This window comes from Platalea leucorodia (assembly GCF_965183815.1).
Source record: "Platalea leucorodia genome assembly, chromosome: 3".
Classification (NCBI taxonomy): domain Eukaryota; kingdom Metazoa; phylum Chordata; class Aves; order Pelecaniformes; family Threskiornithidae; genus Platalea; species Platalea leucorodia.
In genome coordinates, this window is record NC_138825.1 from 75,994,891 (window position 1) to 76,021,069 (window position 26,179).

At 42.7% G+C, this 26,179-nt stretch overlaps 1 protein-coding gene across 1 annotated transcript in view; it reads left to right on the forward strand.

The window, feature by feature from the left end:
* The window catches only part of FYN (FYN proto-oncogene, Src family tyrosine kinase), a 140,664-nt gene that overhangs the window by 44,658 nt on the left and 69,827 nt on the right, over nucleotides 1-26,179 (forward strand). Inside the window, exon 3 of the mRNA XM_082306376.1 lies at nucleotides 15,562-15,633. The gene's annotated coding sequence lies outside the window, so the exon portion shown is untranslated. The remainder of the gene's footprint in view (nucleotides 1-15,561; nucleotides 15,634-26,179) is intronic.

The following is a 26,179-nucleotide window of genomic DNA, read 5'->3' on the forward strand; positions in this document are numbered from 1 at the left end:
ACCAAATGCTATTATGTTGGGCAACAAATTGGCTTAAGATAATTCTGTCTTTACAAAATATGTAATCAACAGATTTATAGTTTAATAAAGTCTCATGATATATGTATACCCTATAGCTTTTAGAGCGTTATTTTCGGTTCAGGGTTCCCATTAGTCTAATTTAGGTTTATTGGTACAATCATTAGATTTAAGATATGCCTTTTTTTTTTTTTAACCAACAGAGTGTTAGTGTGAGATACTGGAAAGAAGCAGCATGAGGGAAACAATTATGAGGGATTTTATTGCAAAGCTGTTGATGGATGAGATTTAGGGGCAAGGGTATGCAGTTAGAACCTGTGTTTTGTCTCGAGTTTGGAAGGGGCAGGGGACAGAGAATATCTAGGAACCCAACTGGAAAAAGCGAGGTTATTTTAGCCTGAAATAAAGCTTTTGCCAAAATGTAAAAACTTTCTGTAGACAAAAAAAAAAAAAATTTTTCCTTTCTTTTTTTCCCCACTACTCAGGTCTAAGCTGTAGTCTCTGAGCAGTGTGGTACAGGTTTTTTGCCAAGTAGCTCTGGTCTTGAGACTTAAAAGCCCAGCAGCAGAACTCACCCAGATATGGATACAGAGAATTAATTGCATCTTATTTGTGGAAATACTTAAGCAAAAGAAAAGAGGGAGAGCTAAGTGGAAATCTTTCTTATGTGGCTTGTCTGTTTGCATGTGCATGTTTTAGTTTCTGATTTATTTGTTTATCTACTTTTTTGTACTTTTAAACAGCAAATCTGCTCTGTTTTGCCTTTTTTTTCCAAAACAGCTTTTTGTTTTATTAAGAAAAGTCACATGCCTGCAGTTTGCTCAGCTTCTTGTCTGAGCAAGCTTGTAGAAATGATTTATTAAGCTTGGATGGTAAGCAGACTGTGGATCTGGGTCATTTGTAACAAGTAGGTGAGATTTTGTGTGACAATTTTGTGGATCACTCAAAACCCTGATGAGGTGTGTACACAGGGGTGCGGGTTTCTACCTGGCTGGCTGTGTGTGATCAGGATTAAAGTACATATACTTTTATTTCAGAGGGCGTACAAAACGTGAGGGTATGTGAACATGCTCTGGTTTGGGATCTTCTGAAGGGCTGACTGGGGAGAGACCAGGATCTCTCCCTCCTGGTTTGTCCCTGGGCTGTTTCAAGGAACTGTAGTCTTCCTTAGGTATACTCGGTTTAATGTTGGCTAACGGCCTGTAATTGAACGTGTGTGGCTTGAGGAGCCTGGGAAGAGCAGTCCATCTTGGTTATGTGTGTCCGTCGGCAGGACGGGCACAGCTCGGAGCTGCGAGCGAGGGGCTGTGGCACAGGCAGCTCTTTCACCGCGGCCGTCCAGCCAAGGGGGCTGGGGAAGAGTGGTGTGACCGCGCAGGGGCTCAAACCATGAGCGACCCTTTGTGCCGACAGCACAGGGAGACCTTATCTCCGGGATAACTGGAGGTGGCAGGATGTATGTCGGGGAGCAGCTTCCCTTTCCCTGTACCCCCCTTCGCCCATGCTTTCAGAGTAAAGGGAGGGTTTCTCCACTTAGAAAGCTGCGTTTCACGAGGACAGGAACCAAGAGACAGTTCATTTCTATGGAGAGTTGCTATAAATAGCTTGCTCTGTTAACATAAATTCTTTCACTAAGTGAATCCTACAAACAGGGTTTTGTTCCAAGCCTACAAAATGCTTTGTATGCCCTTGTCACTATGTACGTGCTCTTTCAGATGCCAGCACTACACCCCTTGAAATGAGAGGTAAGCCTGACCCTTGCAGGGTGGCACTGCTCCGTGGATGGAGGGAGGTAGTCAGCCTTCGTAAACAACCTGTTACAGCTTTAATTTTTTACATCATTGATAGCAAAAGGACTGCTGGGCATTTTCAAGGCAAGTAGGGAAGAATTTTCTCACGTCCACGCTCACCAGTGTTTAAAATTTCAACTAGGCTACAATGTTTGCTACCACCCTGCTCTCTACTAATGCTTTCAGTCAGTCTGGGTCAGAAGCTGCAGCTACCGCAAGCCTTGAAAGCTTCACAGGGCTTTTAGGAAGCTTGTAATTGCTCTGCTGTGAATCCTAGAGTGAGAAACAGTTTGCCCAGGAGGAAAAAGTCTCCTGTTACTGCTAGAGCAGTGGAAATTCTATGGACATAAATGGTCCCAGCTGTATGATACACATCTGTCGCTCTGCAGAACTGCAGCTTTTTATTTTCTTCCTCTTACATAGTCCTGGTACTGGAAGTCCTCTCCTTGGGAGAAGATTATCTGCTTCTGTTTAAACCTGTTTCTGCACTTGACTATCTGATGCTCAGTCCACGTCGCTTCCCCCCTTTTGCATGAAATGGCAGCCAGTGAGGTGTTGAAATTTTAGCAGAGCTGGAAGATGTGACCCAGAGGTGACTGTCTGGAACAGGGAAGTGATTTGGAGTTCAGGCAGTTGATAAAACACACGTGTTTATGAGGAAGCATGCTCTCTCCTACTTTCTGTCTTTCTTTAAATGCATCTGTCTGCTTGTGGAGCCTGTACTGCTTTCACTCCCCGCACGCATGTATGACAAGGTCAAATACAATTCCCTTTCTTGATGTCCTTTTGTGCATGAGGTGCTTCAAAGTACTTCCTATAGCTGTATGTCTGTGCGGGGGGTTAAAAGTGGAGTAAGCAGTGGATGGGCACATCCGTAACACGGGGAGAGGAAGCCAACCAAATAAACTGGTGGCTGCCCACAGTGAATACTGTGGTGTACGGGGAGGTGGGCATGTTGACGTGGCAGGTACCGTTTCTGCATAGGCTGTCCAGCCACAGTGCCAGTGGCTTTGTGGGACTGTCGTCCCAAATTCTTTTGACACTTTGCCATTAGATGTAAGATTATGTGTGTGAGAAATTGACTTGACATTTTTGGCATGTATAGTTTGGTTTTAAGATGACTACTGATATAAGGGTTCCCTTAGCTGTTGCTGAGGATGTTTGCTGTTGAAATCTTCACAACTGGCCCTTGCAGCAGCTCCCAGATTGTGCAAATGATTTTTGGAGGGGAAATTAATTAGCTTGTTTGCATACTCAAAAAGAAAAAAAATTCTTGCTGCTTTGTGGCTCTCAGGGGCGCATCCCTCTTTTTTTGCATAGGATTGTTATGGATATGTACTTCCAGGGATTGTATCGTCAGCCTGTACCATTCATACATTTCACAGAGTTCATAATCGAATGCGTTCGCGGCTGCAAGTGGCACACGTGCTGCTCTGAATGCTCCTTCTCAGTTGTCTCCTGCTTCTGGTAACCCACATTCTGCAGCTGGAGGCTGCGCTCTGGGCGCCGCATGAATGGTGTGTCTTGTGTTTCAGCGAGGCGGAGGGAACTTGATTCTAGGTCAAAATCAAATGTGACATTTCCTAAACGCGTGAGTCCAAACTAGTTACAGCACTAAAAAGCGGAGCCTGTGAGTGCTTTCTGTGTGTTATTTCTCAGCGATTTACTGTCAGTTTTACTGGGGGCGAGGGGGAGGTTGAACGTGCTTTTATAATCCTGATTATACCTGCAAAACTGAGAGTAGAGAGAAAATAAACCAGTGCCACCTTATCACTTACGGATGCAAAAGACTTACAGTACCGAAAATCCACCTTTCTTGTTCCAGGGTGAGGGCATCCAGGTTACAGCCAGTGGCCTAGATAAGGCCTGCTAGCACAGCTCCTCAAATCTGCAGCCTGCTCCTCCCTGCTCCGCTCTTCTTCCCCACGGTCCTCGCAGGCACAGCGAGAGCAGGCAGTGACCCAGATGCGCTGCTCTGAAAGTGCCATTTGTTTCCAGCACTCAGCGTGCTGGCGGATTTGACACATGGCTACACACGCATCCATCACTGGACCAAAATACGCATCCCCGGTATTGTAAAGGGTGTTGTATCAGCTAAGTGACTGCCGACAGGGCCAGTAGCTGCTCGCATGTTCCGTGAGGCGTGTGGCAGTGTGGGTGCGTGGGATGCCTGCCCTCCAAACGTGGAAGGATTTGTTGAGCTGCATGATGCAGAAGCTGGCTACAATGATAATTTTTAATTTTTTTTTTTTTGACTGCTTAGACTTTCCAAGGGGTTAACAGGCAAGCATTTTGCTACTCCGTGCCTTGTTACCTGTCATACTATGAAGAAGAAATAAGGGGAAAGGCCTTTTTCCACTTCTGTTTTTGGCAGGGAGCGCAGGGCTGTGTTCTTTCTCTTCTGACTACAACTTTATTTCAGATTCCTTTGCCTACAGACAGAACTATTATATTTATATATGTAAATATGTATTTATATGCAAATATATATAAAAATCATCACAGAGTCATAGACATGTAGATATATATATATACAGATGATTCTTAGGACCGGAACATAAAACTAGTCCTCTCTCCCCTTGTCCAAGCTATAACCTCAATTAGTCTTTCTTCACTTTTTTTGTGGATACAAAGCCATCAAGTCTCATTCAGCATGGCTCAACAGGTATCCATTGATACATCCCTTCCTCCCTCCACCTGCAGCTCTCCCCATTATCTCCTGCCTCTGTTGCCATGGACAACACCAGTGTCCCTCAGTCAGGCCAAAATCTGTCTGTCGCCCAGTTCCCTCTGTCCTTACTCCAAGATCAGCAGATTCTTCCTGCGTACTGTCTCTTAAGAAATGCCCTGTGCTATCCAGACCGCACAGCTGAAATTCACACCTAAGCGCTCATTTGATGTCTTGAATGAATGCAACATCCTTTTCTCTGGCCTCTTCAGATTATAATTCTGTCTGTCCAGAATGTCCTTGCAAAAGGATTTTTTTCAGCTTCCTCATTTTTTCACAGCGTAACCTGCCCTATGCACTCCTTTACTGGCTCCCTCTTTATTCAGCACAAGGTGCCCATCTTTATCACCGAAGCCTCTCGCTCCCTCTCTACTTTCTATCTGTCAGCCAGTTCCAAGAGGGCTCCTCCAGCCACCCGCAATGCCCGTCTCTCCAGTGCGCATGGGTTGCTTTCTAGCAAGCAGTTATGGGTTTTCTGCTGACCTAACCCACCCTGTTAATGTTGGCAGGACTACTTTCTTCTTGTCCTTTAGGATTCTCCTTTAAAACACTCCTTTTTTTTTTTTTTTTTTTTTTTTCTGGGATGCAGGTAATGCAGAGTCCCTGCCTCAGGCAGTTCACCACCCATCTTTTGCTTTCCAAGTGCAGCGCTTCTCTTGTACAAATAGTAAGCCCTCATTGGAGGAATTTTAGACCTTATTGAGATTAAGCCCTTAACCAGCATCTCCTGTCATTGCAGGCTTTTAAAAATAGGCTCGGCATGCATGGTAATAGCAGCGTTGTAACCATGGCAATGCAAGGAAGGCAGGGTTTGCAGGGAGGGATCTCTATTAGACCAACTGGTGTGGCAGAGGACTGGACCAGGGTGATGCAGGGGTGAGATTTCAGGCTAAAGAAGGGACTTGGAGCCCCAAAGCATATCTGTTTTCACCAAGCTGGGTCAGGTGGCCTAATAAAAAGAATAACATAAGTGCAGTTGATCCTGCCTTGAGCGGGGAAGCAGCCTAGATGGTCATTCAAGGTCCCTTTGAATCCTCTGGCTCAGTTTTAATAGGGAGAGCTGACTTCTTCTCTGCATGCTGTGCGCTCAAGCATATGCTGAGCTGCTGCTGATACCAACAGAAGGTCTGGATATCAAGAAACCAGAATATCCTCATTAAGGATCTGCTCGGAGGATGTGAGAGTAATGTATTGCTCTTTGAGCGGAGGCTGACTTTGTGCAGCAATAAAACACGAATATTAAACAGGAAGCTGATGACACTTCTGAAACATGCCTGAGACAGTAATCCAGATGCTGTTTGGGGATATGGTATAGCCCTTAAGCCTTACATCTATGCTACTTTTTTTTTTATACTGCATCTGCATAGTTGGGGGCAGGGAGGGGGGTCATAGCAAGAGAAAACCCAGATTTTTTAGCCTAGTTTCCTGAGGAAGTGGGGTTAGGCTGTTAACGCGGCATGTCTGCGCACCAGTCCTCCTCTTTATAACTTTGCAGACTGTCTCCATCCAGGGAGGGGGCTTCAGGGGCAGCATCGGGCTTCCCAGTCCTTTCTCCAATGCATTAGCTGCTGTGAGGAGACAAGGCTGGGTGCGGGGCAGCAGGGGCAGGGTTCCACGGGCACCCCTGGAGCAGCCGGCCGGCGGCTGCAGCAAGGCTTGCCCAGCAAATGTGGCTGGGTACCCGGCGCCCTGCGGCACGGGGGAGCCAGGAGTGCTGGGATGCAGCCCAGGAGGGACTCACGTTGTGAATTCAGCATCACAAGCCCAAACGAGCTGGAAATCCAGTTTCATTAGTTCCACCGCTCAGGCATTTGCTTAATCTTGAAAAACAAAAGACAAAAAAGTAGGAGGGGGGTTATACTGAGTAGTAATGATATTTTAAATCCATAGAATATTGCAGCAAAATAAATGCATTTGTGTGGCTTTTGTATGGCAAAGAGGTTTATATTAATGTAGCGCAATCCTAGAATTATGTGAACCTTGTGTTTATTCTGGTTCACTCTGGGACACTCGCCTTCTAAGGGGAGACCTGATGTATTTAAGGGCAGCGTGAAAGAATAAAGACTTGATCCTGCGCTCGAGGCCGAAGCATTATGTCACTGCAAAACCTTTTCATTTGTACTTCTAGTGTGTTGTCCTGACAATTTCATTTCCTGTTTTTCGTTATGGGAGGGTCTTTTTTGGAAGCCACTAGAGAGTAGGGGTTTTTTGGAAAGTAAACTGTCAAAATACAGTGACTTTTGGGGTCGTTCTTTTTTTTTTTTTTTCCTTTCTGGGATGTAGAACTCATCAACGTGAAATCTCATCATTAAAATAAGTAAATAAATAATCGATGAAGTAGCATGATAGACAGCCCTCTTTTTCTCACTTTTCCCCACCCTCAGCCCATCGGTGATTTTCCCTAGATTTTGTAATGATGCTTCTCAGATTTAAAGCTCTTATTCCCTTCTGCTTTGTGTTGTATGACAACCAAGGACCTTATTTATTTGCTTTACTTGTCTCACTAGAAAAAAAATAAACCAGAATGTCATGTTTTCTGTTCTTCCATTTCCAGTACTCTCGTTTATTTTGAAACTTCCAGAAAGAGATAAAAACAGCTTAGGAAAAATGCTCTCCAGAGCAATCCTTTAAAGAGCAACAAACAAACATTGCAGATTGGTCCTAAAGGCTGTGCTTCCTTTCTGGGGAGGGAGGGAGGTGGGGAGAGAGGATGTTTTCTTCTTAGCTTTGCTCTAATCATCCGATCTGGGATTTGATAAGCTCCACAAGTCTGAAACTGCTGCCTCCTCCCGCCTTCCCCCTTCCTGCCTCTCAGAAGATTAAAGTGAACATGGCAAAAAGGAAACAGTTTATTTTCAGCTCGTTGTAGTTAATAATTAGTTTACAGTGCAGCATTTTCATTGTTTGTGTTTTAATCGTGTTGCTATATTCTTTTCTTACACTGTTTACTTTTCGCTTCACGGCCTTTCTTTGATACAGAAATAGTTTTACAAATAGCTCACTCTTGCAAAATTTCAGCCTCTTTTCAACATTTTTATATTTCGCATCAGGAAATGTGACCACGTGTAGGTGGCATAGCTTCTGCAAAGATACGCCTTGCCTCCCCCCCTCAGCCCTCCCAGCTCGTGGGGCGCAATCGCAGACCGTGCCACGCTTTCATTTCACTCCCCGACAATTTTGGAATTACAGTAGTTAGAAAAACCAAGTGTACAAAATATGGAGTGATTAATCCATTAAAGTGTTACATGTGCAAGATATAAATATTATTTGACATACTCAAAATCAGCTAAATCTATGAATTGACTTAACTAGAAGATGATCTTAGTAATACACTGTTCTCTTTTCACCCCCAATTTGTCCTAAGAATATACGGTATCTGCTGAATTCTTTAAAGGTTGGCCTGGAAGTAAATTGGCCATGACCTGAGACTGTTTCTTCCCATGTGTGTATTTTTTATGATTTCTTGCACAATGGGAATGGCTGACATTATGGGTACTACAGTATTGCAACATTAGCATATATATTCTATACATACTGTATAGGTATGTGTTCATTTTCATTGTACGTCATGGATTTAACATCCTTAATTAAAGCCCTGGACACTGATTAAAGCACAAAAATGTTTATTGCATAAGTAAGATTCTCTCTTAGGGGGGAGGGGAAAAACTGTTTATAAACCCAATTGTTTATAAAAACAATTGTTTATAAAACCAAATTTTTTAATATAAAAACATATATTTACATTGCAATGTAATTGCACTTCTAAGTGGCCTTTGCTGCTTCTGCAGAGGGTTTATAAATATGCTGTTTAGACAGTTTCTGCTAAAGGTACTTTAGGGTCGATCCTGTATCTTCAGAAGAAAAACATTTTCTTCTTTGAGATAAACTGCAAAATCAATTACTAAAACAAAAGCTTCTAAAACCTTACATTATGCTTGCTTTTTTTTCCTTACTATCTTTTTTAACTTTCATAATGATGAGTGCTTATTTTTGGCTGTAGAAGCAGTTCACTGATGCCACTGGGATATTAGGTAGGTAAGGATATGCAGGCTGAGGGCGCGGGAGAGGGACGCAGCGCTGGCTCCAGCCACCGCATCCCTGCCTCGCTGGCTGCCCATGCCCTCCCTCAGCTCCAGGGGTGCCCAGCAGCGTTCCTAAGAGCCAGCTCAGAGGGTTGGAGAGTGCAAGCTATTTTTAGGTCTATGGGCTCCATTCATTTATTTTTAAAAAAATTGTTTTGTGCATAGTACTTCTCATTTTTCTGCAAAGAGAAATGTGAACACTCTTCCCGCAATTAATGAAGTCATTTTTCTACTGTTTTGAGAACTAAATTATGTTGCTGCAATCACATGCTCCTCACATATGAGTAACATTCTCAGTCTAAGTGCATGCTCGGTATTGAGCTTGCTAATGGCTTCCCCTATTGATTGCTCAGCTCGCATGATTGCCGACGGCCGCCTGACACAGGGGCAGGCAGTTCCAGCGGGGTGGCCGAGGTATGCAGTACGCACGCTGGCTTTTGGCTTACAAAGGGATGCACGCTTGCTTCTCTCCCAGGCGGTGCGGATGGCAAAGGATGCCACAGACTGTGGGATCTTATCAGAGCGATTTCAAAACGCGGGATTTAGGAATGAGCCGTGAGTGCCGTTGCATTTACCTTTCTGTCACTGGTACCCTCACAATGTTGTGCTCCGCTTGCTCACCATAACCGCTAGCTGTCCCACTGTGTATTTCTTCACGCTTTGGCATCCTCTGATTCATTGCATCCGCCTCTGGTACGGATCACTGTACGCATCCACACACTCTACCTGTACTGGCACTCTCCACACTGGAGTGCTTGGTTAGATGGTGCCTTGATGTTTTCAGATCCCAGCGTCTTTTATGCTTTCAGCTCTCTGCTGTTACTATGCAAGTTGATGTCTGCAAAACCAGCTGTGAATGTAAGGAAGATTTAGTTTAGTTTATTCTGCTTGAAAGTTGAGAGAGGAGAAAGGTACTAGTATCACCGACATTGAGCTGGCAATATTGATGGGCTTAAACTGCCTGGGGGAGTGAAGCGTCCAAGGGAGAAGGAGAGCAAGCGACGTGCTTCAGCAGGGCTGGAAGCCACAGGACACACACAGGACACGGGGGCCAGCTGACAGCAGCACGTCTGCTAAAGATACGTCAATAGATCCGATGTGCGAGATTAAAGTGGCACAGAAACAAAGCAGTTTGGCTTATGATCTTTAACACAGTTTGTGGGTTTTTTTCTCTTCATAGCTCCATTTATAAAAGTAGAAAAAGTTCAAGCAAAGCCTCTGTATTTTCCTAATGTTTTTCTCCTGTGTTTCCTGTTTCTTAGGACTTGTTGCCACTGCAACAGTGATTTGCATCTGAGTTCCTCCTGCTCTAAATGGAAAGGGCAGCAGTTTGAAAGATGTGTTTTTAGACAGCCCCAAGTTTGATAGTGCAGACAAACATTTTTTTTGTTTTGAAACTACTAATCTCCTTTGGGACTCCTTTAAGAGAGGGACCTAGTTATCCTTATTTACATCCTGCAACTGCGTGAAGCTTTCAAGTAACTGTTTTAGAAATCCAGTGAGTTTCACATGAAAAAATGCAGGGTGCTTGTCCACTGTCCTTTTCCAAGTTTCGGCACCGTTACGTGGGAGGATGAACCACCAGAATGGTAGTGTTTAGTCTTAGTAGAGTCTTCTAATGGTGTCACTGGGTTTTATTTTTTTTCCTCTGCTGGTGTCCAGGGTTGTGTCTGTCCTTGTTCCAAGAGTTGCTCCCTCTTTCTGCCGCTCATCTCTCGCCCCGCTGTTGATGACTGGGCTTTTTCATATCATGCGCCTGCTATCTGGGACCCTTACTTAGCAAGGGGTAGTTTCAGAATAACAGGGAGGCTTCTGTCTCTGTCTAAGAGCAAGCCTATAAGCTTCCCTTAAACTTTAAACGTTTCATTGTTAGAAAGCTTTCAGATGTTCACAGGATAAAGGGTCTTTATATGTAATCTGGCATTGCACAGTAAAAGATTGCTTTATATAAGTTAAGATGTGCAGTTCCTTTATAAACTGGCCATATAAAGTCAGCATGCAGGAGATATTGTTTTTCTTCTTGTGTTCAACGTTGCTTTTAGAAGTTTTTTTTTTATCTTTTTTTTGGTTTTTAATAGGATTAGAAATCTTAAGGTGGTGGGAATAGTGGAAAATGCTGCACCCTAGGCAAAACGGAACATGCACGCCTGCGTACATTTGTTCAAACACCGGTGTCAGCAGCCTTCAAGATAACAGAGTTGTCAACCTGTCTAAAAAGGGTGACTCAAGACTCTGTTACTGTAGGGCCATAGTAACCTACTACTGAGAAATACTTTCTGGACTAATTCATGGCCCAAAATCTGTGTAGTATGGTGTGTTGTAAAATAAGCACGGATGACATTAGAACATATGAAAAAGGAAGGCTATTGCTCAGCAGACTAACCAACGCTTTCTCTACAAAGTGGATCCAGCTCATTTACAAGTTACACATCCTGACCCAGATATGTTCATTTGTAAACTGTTTCTGACCTGAAAACCACCTTCTTCCCAATTTTTGCCAAGTAAAATAGCAGCCCAAGAACCAGGGATGCCCGCTTCTACTTGAGGTTTGAAAAACAGCAGCAGAAGCATGTTACTAATGGAAAACTGACAGATGGTTATCATTATTTAGATTTTCTTCTGTGTTTGAGTATCATAAACTGAATTGCATCTACTAGCATTTGAAAAGTATTTAAGAGCACTTATGATTTCAGCCAGTGACTTCCTCCAGCTGGGTGAAGCTTGCATGAACTGCAACAACTGCAACACGTACCAGACCAGAATCCTCCGTGTAACTATTTTTATGCCTTAAATCATGTTTTTATCTGTTTCAAATGGTGGGTAAATTGTCACCGAACAATTTTTGCTTTAATGAAAAATAAGGGGGTTTTGTTTATTCTTGTCTAGGGTTGTTCAGAGTGAACTTGATCCAAAGATCCTTGAAGTTGGTGGATGTTAATGGATTTGGGAGCACAGGCTTGAAAAAATAGTAGTTACTCTGTCTCCTGACAGCGATTTCTCTTTTGCCTGTAGTAATAAACTTAATCCTGATCTCAGTATGAACTGACAAAAACATATCTGGAAGCTGATAAGAACAAGCAGGGGTTGTCTCATGAAGCAGGCAATGTCACGAAATTGAACAAGCAAATGACACGTGGTTATGCTGCTCACCACATTCTGTTTCATGAAATACTTTTTTCTTTACAAAAAGAAAGTAAGTAAGTTTTACACAAGGCTACATAAAAACACTGATGATGTACGTGCAACACTGGGGGGCATATGTTTTTTGGTAAAAAATTCCAATTTGTTGAAGCTGGTGCTGCTTACAGGAAAAGGCTGTTCCTGGCAGATAATAAGCCTGATTATCTCCCAAGAGTGTTGTGTTTTTCTTTAAAGTTTCAAATCAAGTCTTTTTGAGCTTCAGAACAACTTTTCATGTCTGTCGATGTGCTAAGTATTTTACTGTGCCTTACCGTTTAGGAGGAGATGCTTGGACAGCTTTCATTTGGACACCGCTTCCATATTGGCAGTGATGTGTGTGTCACAGTTTGGGGTGACCCTGTCGTAAATGTTTTGGCCTGGGATGGGTAGCAAGTTGCAGCTACTTACAGGAAGCTGATGTTGCTTAAATCTGATACTATTCAGTTGATCACACTCTAAAACATCCTCATTCTGTATTTGATTTTAAATGGCAAGCAGAAGGGGAGTTCAATGTGATTTTTTTCAGAAAAGGTTTTCATTCTTAACACTTTTACTTTGCCTGCAACTTCTCTTCTGCCTTCCCCACTCTTCCCCTGGCTGGGTTAACAAATAAACTTTTACTATATGCCATTCAGTTGGTGCCAGCAGCCTGTTGGATATTAGGGTATGCCTCTGTACGCTTATAACCTGCTCTTCATAACAGAAGCAAATCAAAACCTTTTATGGTAAATGCCTTCTGTTAAAGAACTATTTCTGAAAATAGACTTATCCGAAAGAAGTGCACCTTTCACTGAATAGTCAGATGGCTACCTCCAGGTTTTCATTTTTCCCAAGCACAGAAACTTGGGAAAGCAAGCTCTCTTCCATTAGTAATTCTGGTCAGACAAACCTTTTGTCACCTCTTCTATTTATTATACTAATTGCAAAAGAAGCCAAAATTGGTGTGCCTCGAAGCCTATATTAATTTATTTTGCACTTCTATGCTGTGTTCTCCAAAGTCAGCAAAGATTTTCTGAAAAGTGCTGGTCAGAATTTGGAGATAAGTAACGTTATCCAAAGCCTTCAAGAAAAAGGAATATTCTTCCTACATGCTTAGGTAGAATGAAAATCATTAAGGCTAAAACCGAGTTCTGTACAGACCCCAGACTGAATACAAAGGAAGAGTGAATAATCTTTGGTTTTCTCTGCAAGCCACGTTCAACCCTGACCCCCAATTATGCAGAAAAAAATATCCCCTTCCCTTCTCCCTCCCTGCCCCACTCGACCCCCAAGTACCTCATCTCCTTTGTAGCCAGAGAGATGGGGCACATTTTGCATCACTTTCTAAAATCAAGCAAAAAGCATCCCCTGGAAAAGTTTCAAGCTTTCTACCTGCCATCCCCAAAGTTCGAAAGATCTTGCAAGGCTAGAGACATGGTAAATTGTGTCGCTGCCTCAGATTTAACTAGACACTCCTTTACCTAGCCCTCTTGCTAGTTGTTGTCGTACATGGTCTCAGCAGAGGGCTTGGACTAGACTGCTTTAGCGTGTTTTAAGGCAGCTGCCTGCAATCCAGTACCATAACAGTGGAGTTTTACTGTTGGTTGAAACCAGCACTGCAGCCAAATAAGTAGACCTGCCATTCCCCAAATCCTACACCTGCCTGTCCATCCTTTCCTCCCTTTTTCCCTAGTGCCAGCACAGGCTTTATTTTTTGCAATTACTTTGCGAACTGGGCTAACGAGTTCACCCAGTTCATTTTAATCCCGGTTGCTCCCCCAGCCCCGTTTGCTGCACGGGCATTTGTGCTGGGGCGAGGGAGGGAGCACTGCTGGGGCCGCATCCAGAAGCTCCGCACCAGTGCTGGGGGGGGCGCTCAGCCCCTTTTGGCAGCGGTGCCGGCCCCTGTCTTTCAAGTATTCATGGGACTGGCAGTGTGGAGTACAGAGTTTCCCTTATTTGTCACTTCTCTGGGGAAATTATTAAATCAGTCTCTTGGTGTAGAAGAAAATAATGAGCTAATCCGGAGTCGAGGTGCTAGTGGATTGTTTCAGACCTGGCTCGTCTCTTAAGCTCCTAACTTTTCTGCATGCAGATGTTATCCAATTAGTTCAGAGGCAGAAGTAGAGTTTCTAGACTTGATTTTTTCTTTCCAGGCCAAATGCCTGGAAGCTAGGGAGGGAGATGGATGGCACTGGAATAATAACCACCTTCCCTGAGTTTGAGCAAAGCAGTTAAGACCCATGTTTTTTTCAGTGTTTTCACAAATTCTGCCAAGCTGTACAAAAGGTGTTGGGGGAGGAGGGGGTGTTGGGTCTTTTTCTTTATTCCTTGATATGGACAGGTTTTTTTCTCAAACGCTAAACAAAGCAAGCAAGCAGAGAAGACAACACTTTGGTTTGTAGTTTTGTGATTAAAAATGTCTGTTCCTAAAATCTTTCACAACAACCTCTTCTGATTTGTAATGATTCTTTTTTTTTCCTTCTCTCCCTGCCCTGAACTCTCCACCCAAAATGAAGTCTCAACCTTATGAGATCAGAGGTCTGCTTGCTAATCGGGATTTAGAGCAGTGTAATTCAGTTGTCATGTTTTAAGGAAGATTTATTTGGTTGTTCCTTAATAGATATGTTATTTTCTTAGCTACTTTTCATGTCACGATGACCAGTAAAAGTAATTTGACCTAAGAAGCCATTCCCCCTTCCTTTCCTGTGGGTGCCTACAGCATCCTTCAGGAGAGGTGCCGGTGCAAAGATCTGCTGTTTCTGCAGCTGAGGCAGATTTCCACGATCAATAACGCAGGGCTCCAAGTCATCTGTGTATAGCTGTAAAGTTACTCATCCAGCAGTAATTTCACAGATGCCTCTCTCGTGGAAAATTCAGCCATGTACTTGGGGGGGAATGGGAGTTTAAAGCAGTTCAAATTCAGTCTGGCTTCGCTGGTGTGGACACTTGGGCACTGAAACGTGTGTCCTTCTCCATTTGCTGTACAGTTACCGCTCCCAACCCTGAACACCAGCAGAATCATAGCTCCTCTATCTTCTAGGAGTTTACAAACTAAACGTTTTAACGTCATTGTTAGTCTGTGCTCCGTGAGTTGTTCTTTCAAAGATTTCGCCTCAAGGGAAGATAAGGAGTAGCTGTCATTTGAAATTTACTCAGGGTTGGCAAAATGATGGCATTTGTCACTTCTGCTCTCCATCTTCTTCAAACTGACCCTAGTGTGTGTCGAACTGGATATTGCATTGAGTTACTTCTTCTCCCTCTTTGTTCTTCTAGAGAACGCCGAGTGATTAATATAGTCTAAAAATATAGTGTGGCACAACCCCCTTTTTTTTCTTTGTGTAGTTTTCAAACAAGGAGGCTGTTGAGAGCCTTACATGCATCATATTTCAAAAAGAGTTTGTTAAAGCAAAATCACTAAGAGATACCGGGTTGACCGATTTTTCCAGGGCTGTATCTAAAATAATTGGCACACTTGCTGTATGCTGCTGCGCGTTTCATGTTGTTGACCTCATCTCCCTGAAGTCTGAATAGCTGTCGTGTCGGTGACAGTGATGTGTCTGAGCAGTCTGAGGGAGTCCTGCAATTATTTTAATATTTTGCATAATACCAGTGGAATTTAATAGTTAGCTGTGAAGGTTCAAATCCAATTACCTCCTTCCCTAAAACAGGAAAAATGGTGGAAGTTTGGTGATAAATGCTAGCAGAGTGAGAAAGAAGTGTAACGTCATTTGTGGTGTTCCAGTCACTAATTTTTTCTTTCCCTTTCTCTCTTATTTTACAGGGCATGTTTTCGAGCCATTTTTGAGGAAATGTGGTGAATGTAAACTTGCTCTGTTTGGGGGGGGAAATTCTGGTAAGTGGCACTGTCTTGATCAATTTTGGTTTTCAATGAGAATTTCAGAAAGATTGTTTTAGATTTTTTCAGTTTAAATTTTTTTAGCTGATGGGAAATTCAGAGACAGAGTTGATTATATGTGGTTTTCTTCCTCTGGTATGGAGACTTGCAGTATGAGAAGCATTGACAGAAAACAGCATGCTGGGCCTCAAGGCGAGGAGTGTAGTTTCATCTGCTCCAGTGGCATCTGCTTATTGTGTTTGTAGCTGTTATATTCTGCTGAAAAGTAGTTGGGCTAAAACCTAGAGTAGAAGAAACACAAAGGCCTAATTTAAAAACAAGGGGAACAAAAAAGCATGCTAGTGCTATAAAAAATCAGGAGCAAAAATAAAGTAGAGGGAGCACATACCTCCCAAAGTGGTGGGGGTGTCCAGTCACTCTGAAATCTTTCCATCCATTCCCAGAACATCTGACCGGCATACTTGCCACATGGTGCTAGGATGATTTGCTTATGCCTGAGAGATAAGGAGGTAGTTAATACTCCTGTGTGCTATACCGGTTTTCCTATTCCTCCTTTCTATCCCACATGACAAGCTTTGATGCTTCTCTGGCTGTTCTGTATGCAACATTTCCAGAGGCACCAGCTTCCTACTTCTGGTCCTACAGGCACTATGGGAATATGGCATGTCATGGGCGATGTGTCTGTGCAGCTGAGCTGTGCTGCTGTGAGGAGAAGGAGGCAGAAAAGAACGGGAGGTAATTAGTGACGTGCCCCAACTGGAGGGAAATAATCCTGAGAAAACTCTTCCAACCTGCAAAAAAGCAGCAGATCTGGAGCACTTTGTAGGCTCATCTTGCTTTTCCCTCTAGGAGACTGTCAGTATATACAGTTCTGGCTGGTGCCAATCGATCACCATCACCCTTGAGGAAAAAATGCCAGGAGAAGATTGTGTCCCTTCTTTCCGTTGGCCGAGCAGGGTATTGGACTGGTATTTTTTCTTCAGCCAGCATGTGCAGATTGCAGATGGAAACTGGCTTATTCTCCACTGGCAGAAGACTTCAGAGTTGGATAGCCTGCAGGGTAGAAAACTGAAAATCAAAGACTGGCTCTGTGAGAACACTTGTTCTGTTCTGCCATTTAAAAAAAACAGATGTTGTTACATCATACAGAAAGATCTGGATTAGCTAGCAGATGTTTAAATGTAGGTCGTTTAGCCTTCTGCAGAATGTATAGTCTTAAAGATAAGAAAAGATAAGATAACCAAGATCAGAATTTTATAAAGAAGTTGGCCAAACACACGAAAAGTCCTGTACAGCAAGTACCTAGGTAAACTCTGCTGTAGCTCGTTCTTTTAAGCAATTTTCTCTCTACAGTTTGGCTTTCCTGACAATTGGGCATGTTGTAAGCTTTCACCTATATCCATATACTGGGAAATACAAACAACAATTATTTAACTAGAATTTAGTTGTAAGGCCAAAGATGAGCTACAGACCAGCAGCATGAACTCATTAGTCCATGAGATTTTGTGCTGACTTCTGTTACTGCAAAAGAGGATAGGATCTATATCTAGTTTTCTTTTTGATGGTAGTAACAATAGTTTGATCCTAAAGGTTGTCCAGTGTCCTTGCAGACTGGCTGATCTCTGTGTGGGGTGTGAAAAAGCTATGGTGCTCACAGGCCAAGGAGTAGAGTCATAATTCAGAAATAGTGATGCCGTGTAACACAAAGGAAAAAAAGTTTATCTCCAGGCCTGGTAGTCCAATTGTTGTGCTTTAATTTCCCTTCAAAGATGCATCAGCTAGAGACCAGCCTAGTCTCCATGGCTGGCCTTAATAAAAGAGCGTAGTTCAAGAGCAGCAAAAGGAAAGGGTCAGAAGCAGCATGTTTCTTAGAATCATAGAATAATTTTAGTTGGAAGAAATTTCCAGATGTCATCTTATCCAAACCCACACTTGAAACAGGTTCCATTAGGTCAGGTTGGTCAGGGCCTTGATTTTCAGAATTGAACTAGATGCCAAGGCTGGAAACTCTACAGCCTCTCTGGGCACCTGTTCCCATGTCTGACCATCCTCGGAGTGAAAAAATGCTTCCTTGTTGCTTCTTGTTGTTGCTGCTCACTGACAATCAGTGCGGACTTTGCATCTTCTCTGCCTGTGAGAGAGGAGTCTTGGAGAAGACTCCAAAATCAGGAAAGATATTTCTTGTGGCTCCGAGGAAATGTGGTATCACACAGATGCAGTAAACTTGTTAAGGGGCGGCGGGGGGGGGAACCACAATCTGGTTCACAGAGGTTCTACTTGGGCGATGTTTCTCAACCTATAGTTCATGTTCAGACTTGGAGAGCATGGCTGCTTGACTTGGTTGAGTCTCAAAACTTGGGAGAAGGTTAGCTGACAAACTGATGCTCCTGAAAACTACCTCTTTTCCTGATTTGCTTAGAGATATAAGCCAATGAAAAGAGACACTTCTCACTGGTGGATTGTGAACATCCTGGAATTTCTTCAAGCCTGTCTGGAGCTGGGTTTGTACCACTTCATGCTCCAGGACTTTGCCCTAGAATTTAATATTGTTTTCCTGCAGCCATTACAATATGTAAACAGACTCTGCACATTTTGCTTGTTTTCACAGCTGCTCCTTCCCCTCTTCCCACTTCAAACTGTTTGCAAAATCTTATTTTGACGTAGAATAATCAGGAACCTTGAGTTTCTCATCTGTAAGGATCTCTGAAATATCTGACCCCACTGTAGGTTTGCTTATGGCATTCCAAATTCCCAGAGAGTTTAGAAATAATTACAAAACATATATGACAAGGAAACAGTTTTGCCCAGTCTCTGTCCCTAACCCACTGAATCCAAGAAGGACTGGACATCAAGAGAACGTTTTGAATTTATCTTGACGTAGCAGCTGAGCTCAGAGGCTCAGCAGTTATTTATTCATCTTGTATCAAAGTCCTAGAGAAGGTCATGCAACCTCCAGATCAAAAATTCATAGTGGTTTTAGGAGCTGATTAGAGAAATATACTTGAATGCTGGGAGGGAAATCTTGGCTCAATTTAAAACTCCCTCAGCTAAGCTGATGATATCTTTCTGAGCAGAGCAAGAAGAGACCTCTTTTGATGAGATTTCTGTAAAGCAGCTTTGTGGATGTCAGAGCAGATACTTGCGTGGCACTACAGGTTTGACCTGTCTTGCGTTGAGCACAGCGTTCGGCAGCCAGTCATGGAATGGCCATCCCTCCACATCAAATACTTACATGACTGCAAGGAGTCCCAAGAAGCATGGCTGATGTAGGACAGAAAACCTTGGGGTGAACTGTGTTTTATTTTTTTCTCTAGTCAGACTGCTCTTTGCCAGCCCAGAATCCCCTTGAAACTCTTGCCTTTCACAAGAGCTTTTGATGTTTCTAAGCATGACTTATGCTGTAGCATGGTGTTCTGTCCCTGTCCATCTAGACCCTGTAGTTGGTTACAGCCATCAAGATCAGAGGAGGATCAAGCTGTGAAGTGAATAGAGGGGCTGCTGTATTGTAAACCTGACCCGCATCTTCCCGTACCAGGTGTGCTGCTGTGTGCTCATCCTTTTCCTATAGATTTCCTCTTCCCAGGAAAGCTGTGAATGCTTCAAACACAGGCTTTGAAGCTGAATGTATACCCTGAGGCCTGGAAGTCCACTGCTCTTTTCACTCTGAATTTAGGCAGGGGTACCCCCCCAAGTTCAGGGCTTTTTGTTGTTTCAGCTGAAATCTGAGATGCTGTGCTCCTATCTGCGCACTTCTCTGTAGATTAGAAACAACTGCACATCTTAAACAATGGTTTCAGTTATTCCTAGTTGCTCAGCTATATCGTGGAAAATTTGGATTTCAGCTGCTAAGACACTCGTCTGGTGTTTTGGTTTAGTTTTTGTTCTCATTAAGGACAGTCACATTTTTCTTCTATCTTTATTTTAAACAAATAAAAATTTAGCAGGCAGTGCCTGCTTTGATTTTTAGAAATTATATAAAAACAAATTTTCAGTATCTTTATGCATATTAAATTTGCCTTTAGAAAGATTGTGATGCCCTGTGCATTCCTGGGTGTCCAATTTGTATGATACAATTATTTACATCCTTGATGTCTCCCAAAAATGTCTCTTGTTGATTCTTCTTCTTATGTCAGGTTTCTCACACAAAGTATTATAGAGCAACTACACATGATCTGCAAAAAGCATGGAATATGTGCTCTCACTGCTAAAATAATCTGCTGTAACTTTTGCTTTATTACCTGTATTCTGCCATGCCCACAAGAGGCTTTCCCAGAATCATTAGCTGTTCTCTGTAATTACGGCTGACCTGGTGCATTTTGGTCCTATTTCTAGTAGCTTTTCATTTTCCAGAGTCATTAATTTGGGCAGTGATGCACTTCATCGTGTGCTTCTTTTGCGTATCTTCATTATCTCTTCCTATGGGCTGAAGATCATCATGCGTCCTTAGGAAGGAAAGTGTGCGGAAGTGCTTGAGCATTTTAAAATATCTTGGGTTTACCAAGATTTGCTATGCTATGCTCATAATTCCTTCAATTTTAGTCTGTTTTTTTTCTTCCAGTCTAGTCTGTGCGAAAGATGTGCATGTTGGTGCTGCTGGGTGTTGTAAATGTTAAATCTGGTCCATAAGATTTCTAAGAAATGGGGCTCATCCCCTGCCCAGAACTGCATGTCTCCAGTCCAAACCAGGTTGGATTTAGTCTGCTCTCTTAAGAGATGTGAAGCATTGTTATACTTGTATTCAATTTATTAAATCGGATAACCTACACGGGGAGGTTATCTTCCAGTCTCCTGCAGAAGAGATCTTTGTGTCTCAGTCTGTCATTTTCCCAAGTGTTTTCCTACATCTCACTGGTAATCCCTTTAGTTTAGCTTTTATTTTCCCCTTTTTTTTTCTCCCCTGAAGTTGAGGTGATCCAGTTGTTGGAATTGCTCAGCAAAAGAGAGCTGGCCTGTGGGCCATCCATCTGGATGTCCCTCTTGCTGTATCCACCAGAGAAGAAATAGGGAAGGACGGTTAAGACAGCAGATGAAGCAGAGCACTACCTGAAGCTGTACCTCCCAGCTTTCTTAGCTGGCTCAATGGCAGAGATGTTTGCAGTGGATCATGATCTTACAGCAGCTTGAAGATCCACGATAGGATTTTGCAAGTGGTAAATTGGTTGTTTTTTTTTAAATCTAGGTAACAAGCCCCCCAAATGCTCTGTTGAAAGAAAAGCGTTAAATTTGAAAATTCAGACGTTGCTTTAGGGAGTGTTACATCAACTTTGCTCTTTTCTATATGTGCATCAGGGTATTTTTATCACTGTGCAGCTGATACAAATACTCCTGTTCCTTCACACTGGCATGTTCTCATACCTTCTGTTCCCCTTCCTTCCCTCTAGAGGACTGAATAAAAACTTGTATGTGATACACTGCAGGGGCCACTACCATCCAACCCATTATGAGTTCAGATTTAGATACAGAACAGCCTTGCACCTCATTTCTCATCCAGCTCTGATTATTTAATATTAAAGTGTAAGTGCAGCTTGGAGCAGGCAGGTCCCACCCAGCTGGCAGCGGGATCCTGGGGCATTATAGGTGGGATCTCCAGGGAATTTAGTTGCTAGGAAGCATCACCTCCTTAGTGAGCTCATGCAAATGGAGATTTACTTTTTCAGAGGTTAGTAATTTAGTCATGTTTGGGAGTTTTCTGCAGAGATCAAAATACAAAGATTTTGCCTTGACACGTTGCAAGTTTATGGTCCAAATCACAAAACCTCTTGAGCTGTTCAAGGGGTGACAAGAAGCTTTTAACATGAACAAATCACTCGCTTCCCATGCTTTGTTTCAGAATTAGCTTGAAAAAGTTTGGCTGAAGTCATGCCAAAAATCCAAAACAGCAACAAAGCAAGGAAAAAAAAAAAAATCTCCCAGCAAACATCCAGCATGGAGAATATTGCCAAACTTGGGACTGTTTGTGCCAAGTTTATAATCAGGCAGCCACAGGGTCTTAGTAGGTAATGCTCTCAACCCACAGCTAATGAGCCCTGCAGCGCAGGGAGTGGGGAACGCCGCAGAGAGGGGCAGGGCTCTTACCCTGTGCCTGGTTTGCACAATGCACTGTGTGTAAGACACGAATCATACCTGAGATTAAAAGGAATAGAGAGCATGATTTCTGGGCATCAGATAAGGGTGTTTCTGTGGATAAGACTCCTACTAAATGAATACGTGTTGTAGTGATAAATACATCTATAGGTAGAGTTTAAGGTGTGTGGACGGATGTAGATTTCCTGACCTGAGCGTGCTGTATTTTGTAGTACAGCTACGGTGCTGCTTTACTTCTAGAGAGTTTCTTTGATTAAATACAGGGGGAAGGGGGCGGGTAATGTAATTCTCTCGACATTAATTCTGCCTCATCAATACTTCATGGATTTAATAGATTTTAGAGCTACAATCATTTGGGAGATTATTTTATCAGCTGAGCACAGCAGAGGTTGCTGAAACTAAATGGAGGACAGAATGCATGTGTGTGTGTGATATAGGATGCTGCAGTATCAAGAAGATTTAATTATTATGGGATTTGTTTAAGAGATTTCTCTGTGCCTTTTGCGAAACTTTATGTTGGGCACTAAATACTTTGCATATAGACAAATTATCTCTTCAATAAAAGTTTGGTATGGATCTCTAGGCACAAGCTTCTGTTTCCACCTCATAGCATAAGCACACTGCTCTAGTTCTTCATCTCTCATTATGTCTCCCTCTCGCTTAAATGCTCATCTGGCACGAACATAATGAAACTGCGTATAAAGGAGCATGAAGAAGAGGAGAGATCTCATTGCAGATTACCAAAGCTGAATATTTTTGGACATTGAGTTATTTATATTAATCAGTTTGCTAAGCTCAAAGATAAAAGAAAGCCTGGGAAGCAATCCAGAGAAACCAAGAACAGAAACTAAAGAAGATAGTGTGAAGATCATGCATTAGTGCATGTTTTGAGAATGCCTGCAGTGCTGTGTCACAACACCCATTTCAAAATAAAAATGAAGATGGGTGGATCTTGAAGGCCAGTGCTCAGTGGGTGGGGGAGATTCCTCCATCAGCTGAGGTGGAAAGGTCTGTCGGGGAGCACTCTGCATCGTCCTGCAGCCGCCCTGCTAGCAACAGTGAGCAGCGTTCATGGGCTCCAAGGGGTCCCACACAGCCTCCGCTGGTCTGGGAGAGCCAGCTCTTCCCAAGACACATTATCAGGGAAATCACTGATGGCGATTTTTAGAAAATATCCAGTGATCTTAAATTCATGAGAAGTTGGTGTTCATGCTGTAGGTATCACCCTGAAAACCTCAGCGCTAACAGAGGTTTAGACAGCCTTATAATAAATAGTGTTTTGTTCTTGTGACCTTTATAGCTATTCTCCGCCCACCTATAGGAATATATCTAATATAGCAAGTCATATTGCTCCTATTGTTTTTAGGGAAGAGGAAATAATAAAAGATTCAACTGTGTAAATGTCATTCCTGCCCAGCCCATTTAGTATTACAAGACAGGGAGAAGCCTGCTTTGAAATTTTCCCTCTGGCAAAAGCTTGAAAAGCCTTGAAGATTGTGTGCATCCTTGATCATGGCATGCAACAGCAGCAGTGAGAAATATAAAATCTACTGGCTCAGTCTGCTAGGGTTTTGAATGCTGTCCTAAGTGCTGAGAATCCTGCCTTTCTAGTCTTACAAGGTGGTATCTAATCCTGTAACAACCTTTCAGACCATACTGATTTACTGAAATAAGTTTTGCTTTTTTTTTATCAAACTGCATTTCTTACCTTGTATTTTATTTTGTGCAAAAATCATGATAACTGAAGCAAGTGGCTTGTCCTGGTTTCAGCTGGGATAGAGTTAATTTTTTTCCTAGTAGCTGGTATAGTGCTGTGTTTTGGATTTAGGATGAGAATAATGTTTTAGTTGTTGCTAAGTAGTGCTTACACAAAGTCAAGGACTTTTCAGCTTCCCGTGCTCTGCCCGGTGCACAAGAAGCTGGGAGGGGGCACAGCCAGGACAGCTGCCCCAGACTGGCCCAGGGGCTATTCCATACCGTATGACATCATGCCCAGTACGTAACCTGGGGGGAGTTGGCTGGGGGGCAGCGATCACTGCTCGGGGACGGGCTGGGCATCAGTCAGCAGGTGGTGAGCAATTGTATAGTGTATCACTTGCTGTGATGGATTCTGAGTCTAGTTAGCTGCAACTGGACTGAATCATCAGTTTAGGAAAGTCCTCATTTTGCTATGGTATTTGTTGTTGTGTATGACACCTAGGAATTGTTGTCCATTTCCCCCCCTCTGCTAATTCTGCAATTTTAGGGCATTAGTCTCTCTCTGCATGCCACTTACTATCAAACATAATCCCCTTTCCCCCCCATTTCTTTCCATTTATATCCTTTGATGAGAAATATTTAGGCAACTACTTGTCTTTATTCTTGTAAGACAGAGGCTGATGAAAGATCCATTACATGAAATTCTGCTCTATCTATAGAGCAGGATATCTCCAAATACATCTGTAGACATATAGAAAACATAGAGACTGACAGCCGATAGATGCTGTAGACTTCTCATTAGTTTCTGCCATGGTGATTATGGCAAATGTGTCAAAACACAGAGAAAAAGATTTGTGTATGAGTGAAGTGGCATATTTTTTGGCTGTGAAGACTACGCGACATCCACAGTCTTATTTTTAAGATATCCTCTATGACCATTTTGGTATCTGCTACATGCCTTTGCAGGAGCCCAAGATCATTCCATTTGCTTTTTTAAATGTTTTGCTCTTGAGTTTTGCCCTCTAACTGACTGTAATTACACAGGGAGGCTTAGTTTGAGTCTAACCACCAGCTTTCCTATATGTCATTAGATGTCGTTGGGGGATTAGAATGCACAGTTGTAAATGACAGTATGTATCTTCATTTTCTTTTTTGGATTAGACTGGTTATAAGCCAAGAGTTTCAGATGAGGGGGAGAGAGCACTATTCAAAGCTGACAAAGCAGAAGACAAGCTTGTGTTGAATCAAGGGGCTGCTTGCAGCAGCCTTTTGCTCACCCTGAGGAAGGAAGAGCATGCCGAAGACGCAAGCTGCATTGCTAGCATAAAGCAGAATTCTTGCATGTCGATACTAAAGTATATATACTAAAGTATTCATCATTTCTGTGTGTGCCTTCCACGTGTGTGTCATCCTCTGCATGTGGTGTAGATGTTATCCAGAAACAGTTATTTGGAGAAACTTGTCTGGTCATGCATGTGGAATATGCCATTGACTATTATCAACAATAGCGAATCTTGCACGTAACTGTGCCTCCTGTCTTGCTCTGAGCAGTTTCACGTGGCTCATGCTCAGTAAAAGATGTAGCACCCTTCATCTAATCTCTCTTGCAGCAGCGTGCAAAAGGGCTGTGTGTAGCCTAGTACACAGAAAGCAGCCCACCTTGAAGACATTTCAGAAGGTGGATGTTGGGCAGAGCTCTGAGAAAGGAGCTCTGTTTCCAGGCAGAGAGACCAAAGCACTCAAGCTGCTTGCTGTGCACAGCTGGGGGTCTTGGGAAGAGCTCACACTCAGATCGATTTTTGTTACTTTGCTTTTCCCATTCAGTTTAAGTCCCTAAACTTGCATCTGCTTTTACCCGTGCTTTTATGCATGTGTGATTTGGGTGAATGTATGTGAGACCTGAGTTTTAAATTTTGTGGGAAACACAGACCTGTTACTCCAGTGTTGCAAGACCCCTTTTACAGCACCTTTAAGTTTCCAGAAATCAAAAGAAAATTATGTTTTTCCTTTAAGGCATATATTTGAGACATCGTCGAAAGTCACATGTATTGCAGGGGACTTCTAATTGCTGTATTAAATATTTCTGTTGCTTACAATCAAAAGTTTCTATTGCTGTATTAAATATTTCCCTAGTTGTACTTCTCATTAAAGAAAAAAAAAAAAAACTAAGCCATGACTTTTAACTACCTCTTCTTCTCTAAGAAAACTCTTCCTCAATACTATTAGAGACCAGTACTGCTGCAGCAGGAGCTGTAAGAGTGCTGCTGTGTAGAAAATTTTTATGCCAAATTATTGCTGCTTCTTCACTTCCATTGTAACCAGCAATTCTCATGGTATTTTTTTTCCCAGAATATAACCCTGTTAGAATCTGCCCATGGATATAGCCAATGTTTTGCTATCTTCTTTTTCTTTTGGATCTTTTACATCTGGGCTAAATTCCAGGAGCTTTAAGGTGTATCTCTAGGCTCTTCTGGGTTGGAGATGCTTTTACTTGTCACCCAGACAAGAACATTCCTTATTTAAAGCAAGAAAATTGGGGGGGAGGGGAATAAAAAGATATGTGTATATATATTTATATATGCTTATAAAATATATATATGTGTGTAAATATACACACACATCTTTTCAGTTCCATGGTGGAGGAGGAAGACACCCTAGGCACAGCTGGCAATTAGTTATATAGTTTCTTCAGGTTGATGACCAGCTCTGGTAGAAATCTGTTCTTTGACAGACAGTTCTCTAATGATATTGGACACGGAGA